This window comes from Natator depressus, chromosome 14 (assembly GCF_965152275.1).
Source record: "Natator depressus isolate rNatDep1 chromosome 14, rNatDep2.hap1, whole genome shotgun sequence".
Lineage (NCBI taxonomy): Eukaryota > Metazoa > Chordata > Testudines > Cheloniidae > Natator > Natator depressus.
The window spans coordinates 47,576,767-47,591,030 of NC_134247.1; positions in this window are offsets into that span (position 1 = coordinate 47,576,767).

Consider the following 14,264-nt stretch of genomic DNA (forward strand, 5'->3'; position numbering starts at 1 on the left):
GATATATTATAGAACTAAACTATTGTCGTATGTAAACAAGGGTTTCAAAATGTTTAAGAAGCTTCATTTAAAATTAAATTAAAATGCTGATCTTACGCCGCTGGCCCGCTCAGCCCGCTGCCAGCCTGGGCTTCCGTTCACCTAGGCCGGCAGCGGGCTGAGCGGGGCTGGCGGCCGGGGCCCCAGACCGGCAAGGGGCCGGCAACCAGAACCCCAGACCGGCAGTGGGCTGAGTGGAGCCGGCGGCCGGGACCTCAGACCGGCAGCGTGCTGAGCGGGGCCAGCAGCCGAGACCCCAGACCAGTAGTGGGCTTCAGCCCTCTGCCACTCAGCCCACTGCCAGTCTGGGGTCCCAGCCCTGCCCACATAGAGCGGGTACCTACCTTCTCCCTGGTTCTAGCCCATTCTCTTCCTCTCTCTGCACTGAGCTGAGGGTGGGGGTGTGCTGAGCACAGGGCTGGGGGTGAAGGAGCAGGCTGGGGGTTGGGGTGCAGGGTCTGGCCAGGAGCTAGAATGAGGGCGGGGGCTCAGGGTTGGGGCAGGAGGTTTGGGTGTGGAGCTCTTACCTGGGCAGCTCCCATTTGGTGCGAGGGGTGCAGGTGGGAATGTGTGTGGGGGTGTGTGCAGGAGCTCCTGTTTGGTGCTCAGAGTGGGGGTGGGGATGTGGGGGATGCAAGAGTCAGGGCATGAAGTGTGGGGAGGCTGGGGATGTGTGGGAGATGTAGGAGTCAGGGCAGGGGGCTGGTTGTGTGTGAGGAGGGTTCAGGGGTCAGGGCAGAGGGCTGGGGCGTGTGGGGGGATGTAAGGGTCAGGGCAGAGGGCTGGGGGGGTTCAGGGGTCAGGGCAGAGGGCTGGGGGTGTGGGCTGGGGTCGTGGGGGTGCTCCCAGCCCCCTGCTCAGAGCGGCTCACGGCAGGGGGCTGGAGGGGATATGCCCTGATTCCACCCCCTTCCCCAAGGTCCCCGGAGCAGAGAGCTCCCCCTCCGTAGCAAGGGCCGCCAGCTGATCGGCCGCAGGGAGGGAGAGACGGAGGGGCAGGAACCCCGCACGCTGGGGGAAGAGCGGGGGGAGGGGGGAGCTCGCCTGCCCTCCAAGGAGCGCGCGGGGGGCGGGGGGCGGAGAAGAGCGGGCCGGGCCGGGCAGGATTTTTAGTGGCACGGTGCTGGCTGCCCGGGTCCCGCAGGCAGCAGGGTGCTGTTCAGAATTGGCTCGCGTGCCGTGTTTGGCCCGCCTGCCATTGCTTGCCGACCCCTGCTCTAGAGACGTAAGAACTGCCTAGGGGAAACTGAGGCACCCCTACAGTATTCAGAGGAGACATTAAGAACAGTCCCGCTCCATCACTCGTCTCCCTCCCCCTGCTCCAGAGGCTCAGAGCTCAGGGGACGGGACGTGTCCGGGTGGGTTTCTTTGGGAAGCTGGAGTAGGAAAAAACCCTCCCTGAGGCCGAGACGTGGGCTAGAGGGGGCGGTGGATCCAGGACAGTCCCAGGTTCCCCCAGCCAGGCCAGTAATTTACGGTTACCAAGCTGGGAAAGCGGGCTCCCTGCCGGCCTCTGAGCCATGCTGGGGTGGGGCTGTGATCAGAGAGACCCTCAGAGCAATGCAGACAGCACCAGAGCCCTCCAGGGAGGGGGTGTCCTGTATTCCCGGCCCCCTGTCCACAGAGTGAGCTCCCCGCACTGTGGGGTTCATTGCTTTCCTGCCATTTATGTAGTTCCTGTCATCCGCAAGGGCCTCACAGACAATGCACAGCACCTGCAGCCCCATGGAGATGCAGCCAGCTCTGGGGAAGAGCGCATCGGCCAGACACACAGGGGAAATGTCAGCCAAGGTCTGTGGGGCAAACCCCTGCTCTAATGGAAAGTGCCCCATGAGGCCTTTATTCTACACCCATTGGACAGGCCTTGGGATTTAAGGGCTCCCCCAAGCCCCCCACCCGCACGTGATGACCTGCCAGGAGCTCAGTCCAAGGGGGAGGGAGCAGGGATTCTCCCCTGCAGTTCCAGTGTGTCACCCTGATACTCACAGCCCCAAATCGTCCCCCTGGCTGCTGCGAATACACAGCACTGCCTGACCCCAGCAGGGGCCCAGCACCCATTTAAACAGACGGCCCTTTCTTCAGCCCGGCTGCCTCTCCCCGTCTCTGCGGGGCTGATACTGGGAGTCCAGCAGCAAAGATACAGGCTGAGCCGGGGGGATTTCATTCTATGTCCTCTCTCTGGCTCACCCTGCCGGGCCTTTTCTCCGCCGGTCTGGGTTCAGGGCCCCCTTCCCATTTAATGCAGTGGGGAGAACACATCTGTCTTTGGGTGGGGGATCCTGTCCCCCATTCTCCAGGGGATCACTTTGTGTTTATGGGGAACTTTAGCCTGGGCACCAAACTGAACCCCCCAGCCCCCGCTCAGCCGCTCTCTTTGCTCCTGGCCTCCCCATGCCCAGCCAGGTGGGGTTCTCCCCTGGGTGCTGTTAAATGTCCCGGGACCAGCACGGCTGCAACGCTGCACACATCAGCGATGCCGTCCCCGTCCCACGGCCAGGTCCCGCGCGCCCAGGGGACAGAGCTTCCCAGGCTGGGTCACACACTCGTGTTCCCAGCCCGGGGATTTCCTCTCCCTGCCGCCCCCGGATCCCAGCACCCCCCAGCGACAGCTGAGGTTGTGCTGAGCTTGCGGGGCCCCCGCAGCCCAGGGTGGGGACAGTTCTGCCTCCTCACATGGTTTCCCAGAAGCGGCAGCGTCCGACTCACTGGGGCTGGAATTAAACGGTGCAGCGTTTCCTTGTTGGCTGCCAGCGCGGGGCGTTCCCTGCAGCCGGCCAAAGAGCTCACCTGGCAACCGGGCCGGAGCGGGGCACAGGCAGGCCGCAGGGCTGGGGCTGAAGGGCCGTCCGGGCCGGTCCCAAGGGGAATTTGCAAAGTGACCCAGCCCTGCCCTAATCGGTTCCACACTGCACCCGAGACATGCAGCATCCGTCTCCCTGCTGGGGTTACTGCCCCTGTGAGAGCCGGGGTTAGCCACAGAGAATGGCATGGTCAGGCCGCAGCAACCAGAACGGGGTCCCGCGTCCCGAGTCGCCCTGGGACTGGCCACCCGGAGTGCAAGCTGAGTAGGTGTCACGGAGTGTGGGGGAGTCCAGGCCCTGCACCCCTCTTCCTGGGATTCACTGAGACTCTCAGCCAGCCAGTAACACAGAAGGTTTATTGGACAACAGGAACACAGTCCAAAACAGAGCTTGTGGGTACACCCAGGACCCCTCAGTCAAGTCCTTCTGGGGGAGCAGGGAGCTTAGACCCCAGCCCTGGGGTTCCCTGTGTTCCTCCACCCAGCCCCAAACTGAAACTAAACCCACCGAGCAGGTTCCCTGCTGCAGCCTCGGTCCACATTCCTGGGCAGAGGTGTCACCTCCCCCTCCCCCTCCTGGCTCAGGTGACAGGCTCTCAGGTCTCCCGTCCCCAGGGCACATTCCCAGGTCAACACTCCCCCCTCCCTGCTGCGTCACATCGTCACAGTAGGGTTAGCCGGGGTGGGATCTCTTTGCCCTGCACAGAGGCAGGCCGGCTGGGTTTGAGCATATCCTGCTCTGCTGTGTATCACCGAGCGTGTCTCTATTACTCTGGTCTGGATTCAGCTGGTTGACTGTGTAGGATACAAGGGATGCATCCGATGAAGTGAGCTGCAGCCCACGAAAGCTGATGCTCAAATACATTGGTTAGTCTCGAAGGTGCCACAAGTCCTCCTGTTCTTTTTGTTATCATCAGTGTTACTGAACCTCGGACTACTGGGAAACAAAGGGATTTGCCGCCCCCCCCCAGCATGACGACTCCATTAAATCCACCCGATGGCTGTTACCTGAGACCCCCCAGGGCCCTACGAGCAGGCTCTGGGGCATGAGCGGATGCCTATTATGAAGTCAGCCGCTGCTGGAGCACGGCCCAGCCGATAATGGAGGGGCCCTGTGTGTGTGTGCATGCGTGTGCGAGTGTGCGTGTGTGTGCGCGTGCGTGAGTGTGTGTGCGTGTGTGTGTTCAAGAGGAGGCACACGTGTGTGCAGGGGCGCTGGACCCATGTGTATAGGGGGGTGCTGAGAGCCATTGACCCGAACTGTGAAGCCTGCGTCCCCTCGCCCGGCCAGACAGCGCACTGCCTCGCTCTGATTAGTGAGTAGGGGTAGGAAATCCGCTCAGGTTGTCTCCCTCTTCCTCTCCCCTCCGGCCCTCCTCCAATAGTGATCTAACCCCCCCAGAGTCTGTCCTTTCCCCCTCCCAGGGCTGTGCTACGCACAGATTTTGCACCAATGTAATGCTACGGCTTTCTGAACTGTAAAGTTAAATTGGTGTCTCCCCTAGTGTGAACACACTTATATTAACACAGCTGAGTTGGTACCTTTGCCAGAACAAGCTAACCCAACAGAAACCCTTTCACACTGACATCCCTGGGTCCACATTAAGGGGAAGTGCATTGATTTAACCAGATCAGGTTAAAAAAACCCGGCTAGTTAAACTGATGCAAAAACTGGGTTCAGACCAGCTCTGATTCTCAAATATGGGTCCAGTGCTGCCAGCGCTGGCCATTTTATTGCAAATCTCACAGTATTTGGCATTTTCCCAAGAGCCCCAGCTCCTGGAGTCATGGGATGATGTGAGAATTTCAGCTTAAAACAATGTAACTTTCTGGCCCACACAATTGAGGGGAACAGCTTGGAAATGTGACTGCTGGAGGTTCCAAACCCTGGAGGCAAATAAACTCCCCACTTCTGTGATTCAAAGTCTCATGATTTTTGAGCCAATGCTCTGACTTTTTGAGGGTGTCAGGGGCACCTGCCATCCGCACACGCCCCTGGCCGCCAGGCACAGCTCTGCAAGTGCCCCCTGCCCAAGCTGGGTCATCAGTACGGTGACCGAGGCTTTTACACATTGAGCAGCCCCGCTTCCGAGGTTTGAATAGTTAATGGAAAGTGCAACAGACCCGAGGTCCCCCTTCCCTCAGCCCCTTGGTGTAGGGCAGACTCCATGTGAGTGTCTCAGCCCCACGGCCAGGCCCTTTGCCCCCAGGGCTTGGCCATTCTCCACTTCCTCCCTGGAACCAGGCCCTTGCTACCAACCTCAGCACCCCTCCCAGCCGCACACAGCTCCCAGCCGGCTGGGAGACACCCTCAGCTCCTTCCCCAGCAGCTCTCCTGCTGTTCTCTAGGCCTGTTCGCTCCTACTCCCCTCTGGGAGCCCGTTCTCAGGGCCAGGGGCTCGTTAGCTAATTACCTGCCAGCCAGCCACCCAGAGTCAGGCCCAGCTCCACGAAGGGATTTAGGCTCCTCACTTCCATTGAAATCCTTTGTGGAGCTGAGCCTGGGTCACTGACAGCTGGCTAAGTGGGGCTGGCTCTCCCCAGAGAAGCCATCACAGATAGACCAGGCCCTGACTCCCCTTAACGGAGCAGCCAGCCCGTGAAAGGCGCCAGACCGGGATCTGGGAACGACTTGGAGCTGGCCGTGCTCTGAGCTAAAATCCCCTCCGGTGTTGCCCTTTTCCCTCCAATGCACCACTACGGACAGACAATCCCCCAGATCTGGGGCCTCCCGCAGGTTTTAACCCCAGCCCCTTTCCCCGGGTTTGGAAGGAGAATTGTTGCCCTGAGTCTTTGCCTGAGCTGGGGGGAACTCAGGGGCGGTTCAAACCCCGCAGCCATCAATTGTCCCCTTTCCCCTCAGATACCGGAGTCAGATCCCTTCCCCGTCGCCGTCAGTAACACGCCGCCCATCGGGGGTGAGCAGAGCTTTCCCCTTCACGGCAATGACAATGGGCGGGTTGGCGACTGACGGGACGTGTTCCATGTTTAAGATTCACCTGGTTCCCGCTGGGACAGGCCGTTGTTTCCCCACGCCCCCAGCCGTCTCCCTCCCTAGGCCGAGGTGTCCGCGTCCTGTGGACAGCACCCGGCTGGTCCCGCTGCTGTGCGGAAAATACCCAACCCGGCAACTGCAGCCCACTGGCCTCCTGCCCCTGGCATGGGCAGCGCCAGCTACCGCTGCAGGCTGGGAGCGCCTGAGCCTGCCCGACAGGAGCCCCGCGTAGGGCCTGGAATGGGGCATCCCCGTGCCCCGAGGGAGGGGAGAGCTGGGACGTTGGGTCTCAAACCCAGAGCTTCACAGGGCCCCCAGGTGCCTTTTCAGTCTCCCCAGAGCTGCTCGCTGCCCGTCGCGTAATGATTGGCCTTGCCACAGCAGCACTTCGCTAAGTGCCAAGTGACGCACGCTGGAAAACCTCGGCCCAGCAATACATAGCAAACCGTGGGGTCTAAACTGGCCGTGACCCCTCAGGAAAGAGACCCTGGAGCCACTGTGGAGAGTTCTCTGAAAACATCTGCTCAATGCACAGCGGAAGCCAAAGAGGCGAACAGAAAGTTGGGAACCATTGGGAAAGGGACAGATAATAAAACAGAAAATAACCTGTTGCCTCTCTAGAAATCCTTGAACACTGCGTGCAGATCTGGTCGCCCCATCTCACAAAACATCTATTGGAATTGGAAAAGGTGCAGAAAGGGGCCACAAAAATGATTAGGGGGTTGGAACAGCTTCCGTATGAGGAGCGGTTAATAAGACTTTTTTAATTAATGGGACTTTTCAGCTGGGAAAAGAGACACCTAAGGTCTATAAAATCCTGACTGGTTTGGAGAAAGTAGATAAGGAAGTGTTATTTACTCCTTCTCATAACACAAGAACGAGGGGTCACCCAATGAAATTAATCGGCAGCAGGTTTAAAACAAACAAAAGGAAGTATTTTTTTCACACAACACGCAGTCAACCTGTGGAACTCCTTGCCAGAGGATGTTGTGAAGGACAAGACTATAACAGGGTTCAAAAAAGAACTAGACAAGTTGTCACGGAGTCCCTGGGCAATGCTCTGGAACTGCTCCCTACGAAGTCAGGCAGACTCTGGGGAAGTCTCCTCTCTGTGAGCAGACTGTCTGCAGGGCACAAAGCTGTGACGAAGTGGGACTGTTCTTAATGTTTCCTCTGAATAGTGTGGGGGTGCCTCAGTTTCCCCTATGCAGTTCTTAAGTATCTAGGGGGTGGGATATGGGTGTATGATCATTGCAGAGCCCTAGAGGGCAGGTGTGTGCAGGGGTCTGGACACAGAGAATGGCCGACACCCTGTTTCCTGGCAGCTGATGGCCTGGGCCCTTCCCCCCTGCAAGGTGAGAGCTAAAGGGTTGGAGAACAAAGGAATCAGGTGACCTCCTGGCCCGGGGAAAGGGACAAAGCCCAGAGGAGGAGGGGCTGGAGGGAGTTTCAGTTTGGGGCTGGCTGGAGACATGGAGTGAAGGGCAGACGTGGTTGTCTGGCTCACTGCCCCCCAAAATGGACCCGGCTGAGGGGTCTGGTTCTCTGCACCTACAAGCTCTGTGTTAGACCATGTTCCTGTCGTCTAATAAACCTTCTGTTTTACTGGCTAGCTGAGAGTCACGTCTGAGTGCGCACGGAGGGGCAAAGGATGCTGAAGGCTCCAAGGTCAGACCCAGGAAGGGGGAAGCCGGGGGAGCTGTGTGTCCTGCAGACAAGCTGCTCACAGAGAGGAGACTCCCCCAGAGTCCTGCCCGGCTTCATGGGGAGCAGTTCCAGAGCATCGCCCAGGGACTCCGTGACAACTGGTGGCAGAGGTGGGATGTGCTGCACCCCATGGATGGCGCTTCCTGCAGTAAGTGACTGGGGAGCAGTAAAACGAAGGGGGATTGACGGGGACCAGGCGTGCTGAAGATTCAGAGAGAGACGGTTTCAGGGGGCGGTTAACCCCTGGGAGTGTGTGACCAGAGAGAAGGACTTTTGCAGTAACAGGGTCCCCCGGTGGATTGCAGCGAGCGGTCCCAGGGGTGGAGGAGTCTGCAGCTCGACCCTGGCAAAGAGGTGGTGACCTTGAGAAGGGCTGGCACACGAGGGGTTCTCCCTGGAGACCGTGGGGAGCTGAGAGCACACAGGCCTGTGAGTCCACAACAACTTGGGAGGAGCGGAGTGATGGCCTGTCACCGTCTCCTTAAGAAGGACATTGTAACCCTGTGCAGAAAGAGAGGGTTGAGTGTTGGAAAGTTCACCAAAGCACAGTTCACCGTGCAGTTGGAGGAGGATGACCGCTCTAAGGAACAGATTCCTGACCCCAAATAGGGCTCTAGCAGGATCTGGGAGCAGCTGGAGTGGGAGCCAGGCATCGCCAAGACTCCTGTCCCCAACCAGACGGGGGTCTTCACGATCGGGTTCCCCACCCGGGGATCGGAGATGGATGGATTGGAGCTGAGTCCGAGAGAGCAAGAGAACTGTGAGAGACAGCGAGAGCCCGAGAAAGAGCTGCAGAAGCAGCAGCAGCATGAACTGGAGGTGGGGGAGTGGAGAGGCCTAGGGGACCCCCCCGGGGTGAGTGGGGATAGACTCACAGCTGCGATACCCTGTTGTGGGGCGACTGTGTCTCTTTGGGACAGGATCCAGGCCCTGCTCCGGTAACGGCCGAAGGTTTGAATTTGAATCCAGGGAACCAATCGGCAGAGAGGGAAATGGTCAGTGAAAATGCAGAAGACCTGGCTGGCAGCGGGAGACACAGGCAGGGCAGGGGATCTGTGGGGAGTGGCAAGGTGCTTGGTAAGGAAATTTTGGAGGAGCCTAGGCAGCCTTGTGAGCTGATGGCTGTGTCTAGTCAGCAGGGTGGGAAGGCGAGGAGAGTGGAAGATGAGCGTCCCTGGACCTTACCTGTTAGCTGGATGGAGAATTGGGACAGTGAAGGAAACGTGCCTGTGTCTGTCAGGGGTATTGACTTGCCTGTGGAGGGAGCTACCCTGATCTCCAAGCAGTTGTCTGTGACCAGCCTTGTGTGCTGGGACAAGAGGAATGAGATCCCAAGCTGTGTGTCTGGGAAAGGAGAAAGTGCGTCCGGCTCTTCTTTGTCTGTGGAGCAGACAGAAGGGGCCTTTCAGCCTGTGACGGCTGAGGGTAGTGCAGTTGTCTCAGAGCTGGTTCTGGATTCAGCTAAAGCCCAGGAAGGGAAGGGTCCTAAGTTTGTGTCTGCTCGGGAGAATGGCCCTGTAACTAGGTCGCATCCAGTTAGTGTCCTAGCAAAATCCCAGTGACCAGACAATTCTGGTGCTTGTATTTTGCCTGTTGCTAGTGTGTTGTAGGGAAAGGGTGGAGCAACTCTGTCTAATCAGGGTGAGATCCTAGCCAGGGCACAAGGAGAGCATGAAGGTGATGTGATTGTGTTACCTACTGAGGGTGTGGAAACCTGTAGTAAGAAGGAAAAGAGCCCAGGCCATCAGTTGCCAGGAAACAGGGTGTCGGCCATTCTCTGCATCCAGACCCCTGCACACACCTGCCCTCTAGGGCTCTGCAATGATCATACCCCCTTACCCCTCCACCTAGATACTTAAGAACTGCCTAGGGGAAACTGAGGCAGCCCTACACTATTCAGAGGAAACATTAAGAACAGTCCCACTTCGTCACACACGTTCATGGAGGATCCTTCCATCAGTGGCTATTTGCCAGGTTGGGCAGGGATGGTGGCCCTGGCCTGTGTTTGCCAGAAGCTGGGAATGAGCAACAGGGGACGGATCACTTGGTGATTCCCTGTTCTGCCCATTCCCTCTAGGCACCTGGCATTGGCCACTGTCGGAAGGCAGGACACTGGGCTGGATGGACCTTTGGTCTGACCCATTATGGCCGTTCTTTATGTTATGTTATCTGGAACCCCAGACTGTGGCCCTGTAGTCTGGGCGGCCTGCACAGACCCCGACTGAGATCAGGGCCCCGTGGTGCCGGGTGCTGCGCAGACCCCCCATTGAGCCGTGTGCTGTATGCACAGATGGGGAAACGGAGGCACTGAGAGGTTCAGTGATCTGCCCAAGGTTGCACACAGAGTCTGTGGCAGAGCCAGGCAGTGAACCCAGGAGTCCTGAGACCCAGGCCTGTGGCTTCGCCACCGACCATCCTGTTCCTGGGCCACATTCCCAGAAAGGCTCCTGCCGCCTTGCGGGGGAGGTGCCGTAGAACCGGAAGCCTCCAGGGCGCCGTGCGTGGCTGGGCTGGGCTGCGGGGAGCCGGGGTCCGAGCCCGACGGCAGGTCCCATCCAGCAGCTGAGTCTGAGGGCCCAAGGGAGAAGGTTCCTGCTTCACACTGAGGGGCCGCTGGGGCAGTTCCCCCCTCCCCCCGTGTTGCCCCACCCTGGGGCCGGTGCTGCGGACGAGGGGTTCCAGGGTGACCCAGGCCAATGGCTCCCTATCCCCATAGGCCTGGTTCGCCCCGCCCGGCACCTTGTACTGCCCGTGGCACCTCTCCAGCCCGGGCATTGACACCCCCCAGCTGGCATTGCCCACCGCCCTGCCCAGGCCAGCCGCAGGGCGACAGTGGGTGAACCAGGCCCCGTGTGATGGCTGGGCAGGATCAGAGACACCAGGTTCCCGCAGCTCGCCTGGGAGTCTGGCCGGAGACCCCCGCCCCTGGGTCAGGCTGCAGCACGGCCTGAAAGCAGCAACCGAGGCAGGAACGGCACCATGGGGGGAGGGGAGGTTTGTGACCATATGATTTGTGTCAGCAGCTACAGAGTGGGGCCCAGTGGGTCAGAGCAGAGGGGCTGGGAGCCAGGACTCCTGGGTTCTGTCCCCAGGTTTGCTGCTGAGTCAGTGTGTGAGCAGAGTCAGCTCCCTTTCCCCTCTGTGCAATGGGGACAACCCCCCCACCCCCCCCGGGGCTGGGACCCCCCGTGCTGACTGTGCACCCAGCCCCGGTGGGGGGAGGCAGCCCCAGGTGGGCAGAGGCCAAAGCAGCCCCCTGGGAACAGAGCCAGCTTGGTGGTGTGATGCCACCCCGGCCACAACAATCCACCTGCTCAGGCTGGGCCCTTCGCCCGCTGCGGGACGTTGGCTGGAGATCCCCGCCCTGGGCTGTGAATCTTTCGGCCATCGGTGTCACAGCATTGGGGGTGGGGGGGGGGAGGAGTGCCAGGGAACCCCGCCCCGATAGCACCCATCCAGGCCCGTCGGCGTTTCCATCCCAGCCATCGCGTGCGCCCCGGGACCTTGGCTGCGCTAACCCTGCCCTGTGTTTACCGGGGCACAAGCAGATTCCTGTCTCTGCCCCTGGCCCTGCTCCAGCCAAGCGGTGACCCTGCCAGGGCCGGATCGCGGTGCCGGCGCCGAAGGTCTGTGCCTCGGGCCCTGGCCCTGCACTCGGCGCTGGCAGCGAGTAAAGCCAGCAGTGTCCAGCCTTGCCGGCAGCACAGACGCACTGAGAACATGACTCGTGTGTAACTGATGCAGTGACGCTGCCTGAGTCTGCACAGAGCCTGACCCCATTGCTGGGGGGGGGAGCTGCCCTGAGCATGACGGACTCAGCAACGCTGTCTGAGTCTGCAGAGAGCCTGACCCCATTGCTGGGGGGGGGAGCTGCCCTGAGCATGACGGACTCAGCTACGCTGTCTGAGTCTGCAGAGAGCCTGAACCCATCGCTCCAAGACGGAGGAGCTGCCCTGACCGTGACGGACTCAGCGACGCTGCCTGAGTCTGCAGAAAGCCTGAACCCATCGCTCCAAGAGGGAGGAGCTGCCCTGAGTATGCCCAGTGATGCCTGAGTGTGCAGAGAGCCGGAGCCAAGCACTATGAGAAGGGGCAGCTGCCCCGTGTGTGATCCAGGCCTGGATCTGCAGAGAGCCTGAGTCCAATGCTGGGGAGGGGTGGGGAGTTGCCCTGAGTGTAACTGGGGTAGCCAGGCAAAGGAAGGATTATTATCCCATTTTACAGAGGGGGGCCTGAGGCCCACAGGCTGGAATTTTCAGAGGAGCCCAAGGGGCTTAGGCATCCCCTTCCCACTGAGTTTCTCTCAGCCAGACAGATTCAATGATTGGCCCCGGCGGGAACCGAACCCAGGTCTCCGGAGCCGTAACCATACACCCGCCAGCCCGGGCTGTGTGCCCCATGGTAGCGCAGTTCAGCCGCTCCTTGTGGGGCGTGGGCACAGCAGCCCTGGGCTGGGGCACAAACCAGGGAGGTCTGTCCCCTGGGAACGGCCGTGGGGGTGAGGGGCTTTGCCTGCATTCATAGCCCCCCCACCCCTGGCAGTTTAAGGCCCTGGGCAGATGCTGCAGCTCCCGTTGGCAGGTCTGAGCGAGCCACGGGCTGGTACGCAGGGGAGAGCCGGGAACGTGCCCCGGTGTGTGTGGGGTGAGATCCAGGCGTGAGTGAGGCTGGGTGGAGCCGGCTGGAAAGTCCCGTCTCACGGCAGCGTCAGGGCTCAGCTCAGACCAGGCCACCTCCTTACAGAGTGTGGGGCACCCCACACATTAGCTGTGCCCCACATTACAACAAAAACCTGATAGCACCTCTGAGAACAATGGGACGGGGACACAGACAGATTCCCAGGCTGGACGGCAGGGGAGATCAAGGAAGTACAGAGCTGGGCGAGAACCCAGGCGTCCTGGCTCCCAGCCCCCACTCCCCTCCCAGAGCTGGGCGAGAACCCAGGTGTCCTGGCTCCCAGCCCCCGGCTCTCGAGGAAGGCTGGCAGGGCTCCAGCTACCCAGCTCCGTGGGCGGTGCCCGGAGCCCCGGGGCGGCCTTTGCCCCGCACACACCGTGCGGCCCTGCGCCCGGTCACACGGCCGCGCTCTGCCGGCTGGGCTGAGTCACTGGAAAGTCCCTCGGTACCCGGGCTGGAGCTGGCACCGCGCCCCGGCTCGCTGCCTGAGGCTCCACCGCCCCCTGCCGGCCGCACGCCACCCCCTGCCAGGATCTCGGCTGGTTTCCGAGAAATCACCTGGGCACGGGAGGGGCGGTTGGAGCCGGCCACAAGGGCGGAAGGAGCGTGAACCCGTGACCCCCGCTGGGGGGAACCAAATAGCCCAGGTTTATAGGGACAGACCCGCGATTCGGGGCTTTGTCTGACCCTATCACCCCCGCCCGCCCCCCAGCCTGAGTTTTCACACTTGCTGTCTGGTCACCCTGCCCCCTGCCGGCCAACGACCCACACAACCCACTGTGGGGTGTTCCTCCAGGAGCAGCCGGGCCGGAGAGACGGAGCGCCCCCCACTGCCAGGCGCAGGCCATGCATCAATCTCAGGCCCTCAGCCCCATGGCACAGACCCCAGCCTGACCCCCAGTCCGTTACCCGCTATGATGATGTGAGGATGTGACTGCAGCCGGGGGTGGGGGGGGGGGGAGTGTTGACCTGGGAATGTGCCCTGGGGACGGGAGACCTGAGAGCCTGTCACCTGAGCCAGGAGGGGGAGGGGGAGGTGACACCTCTGCCCAGGAATGTGGACGGAGGCTGCAGCAGGGAACCTGCTCGGTGGGTTTAGTTTTCAGTTTGGGGCTGGGTGGAGGAACACAGGGAACCCCAGGGCTGGGGTCTAAGCTCCCTGCCCCCCAGAAGGACTTGACTGAGGGGTCCTGGGTGTACCCACAAGCTCTGTTTTGGACTGTGTTCCTGTTGTCCAATAAACCTTCTGTTTTACTGGCTGGCTGAGAGTCTCAGTGAATCCCAGGAAGAGGGGTGCAGGGCCTGGACTCCCCCACACTCCGTGACAACTGGTGGCAGCGGTGGGATCTACTTCACCCCGTGAACGGCGCTTCCTGCAGTAAGTGACTGGGGAGCAGTAAAACGAAGGGGGATTGACGGGGACCAGGCGTGCTGAAGATTCAGAGAGAGATGGTTCCAGGGGGCGGTTAACCCCTGGGAGTGTGTGACCAGAGAGAAGGACTTTTGCAGTAACAGGGTCCCCCGGGGGATTGCAGCGAGCGGTCCCAGGGGCGGAGGAGTCTGCAGCTCGACCCTGGCAAAGAGGTGGTGACCTCAAGAAGGACTGGCACACGAGCGGCTTTTCCTGGAAACCGTGGAAAGCTGCCCGGCCTGCGAGTGGCCAGCAGGGAGATGTACGCTAAACGCCTTAAGAGCGACCTGGTGGAGCTGTGCAGGCAGAGGGGGCTGCGCATCGGGAGGTCCACCAAGGAACAGCTGATTGCCCAGTTGGAGGAGAGGGATCGCTTGGATGACCCGATCCCTGTCCCGAAGGGAAGCCGCCCGGGGGACACAGCATGGGCCCTGGGGCCTAACCAGGCTGGGAGGGGTCAGACTGCTGCCGAGAACATCCCGAGACCCTTCCTACCTATGCCTGGGGGAGGGGTTGGGGGAAGCCCAGCGAATACCGAGGGCACCCTGACCCCAGCAGCCAGCAGGGGATCCTCCCGGCGGAGCTCCCCATCCCTGGAGCGGATGCGGCTGGAATGGGAGAGGGAGAGGAAAATG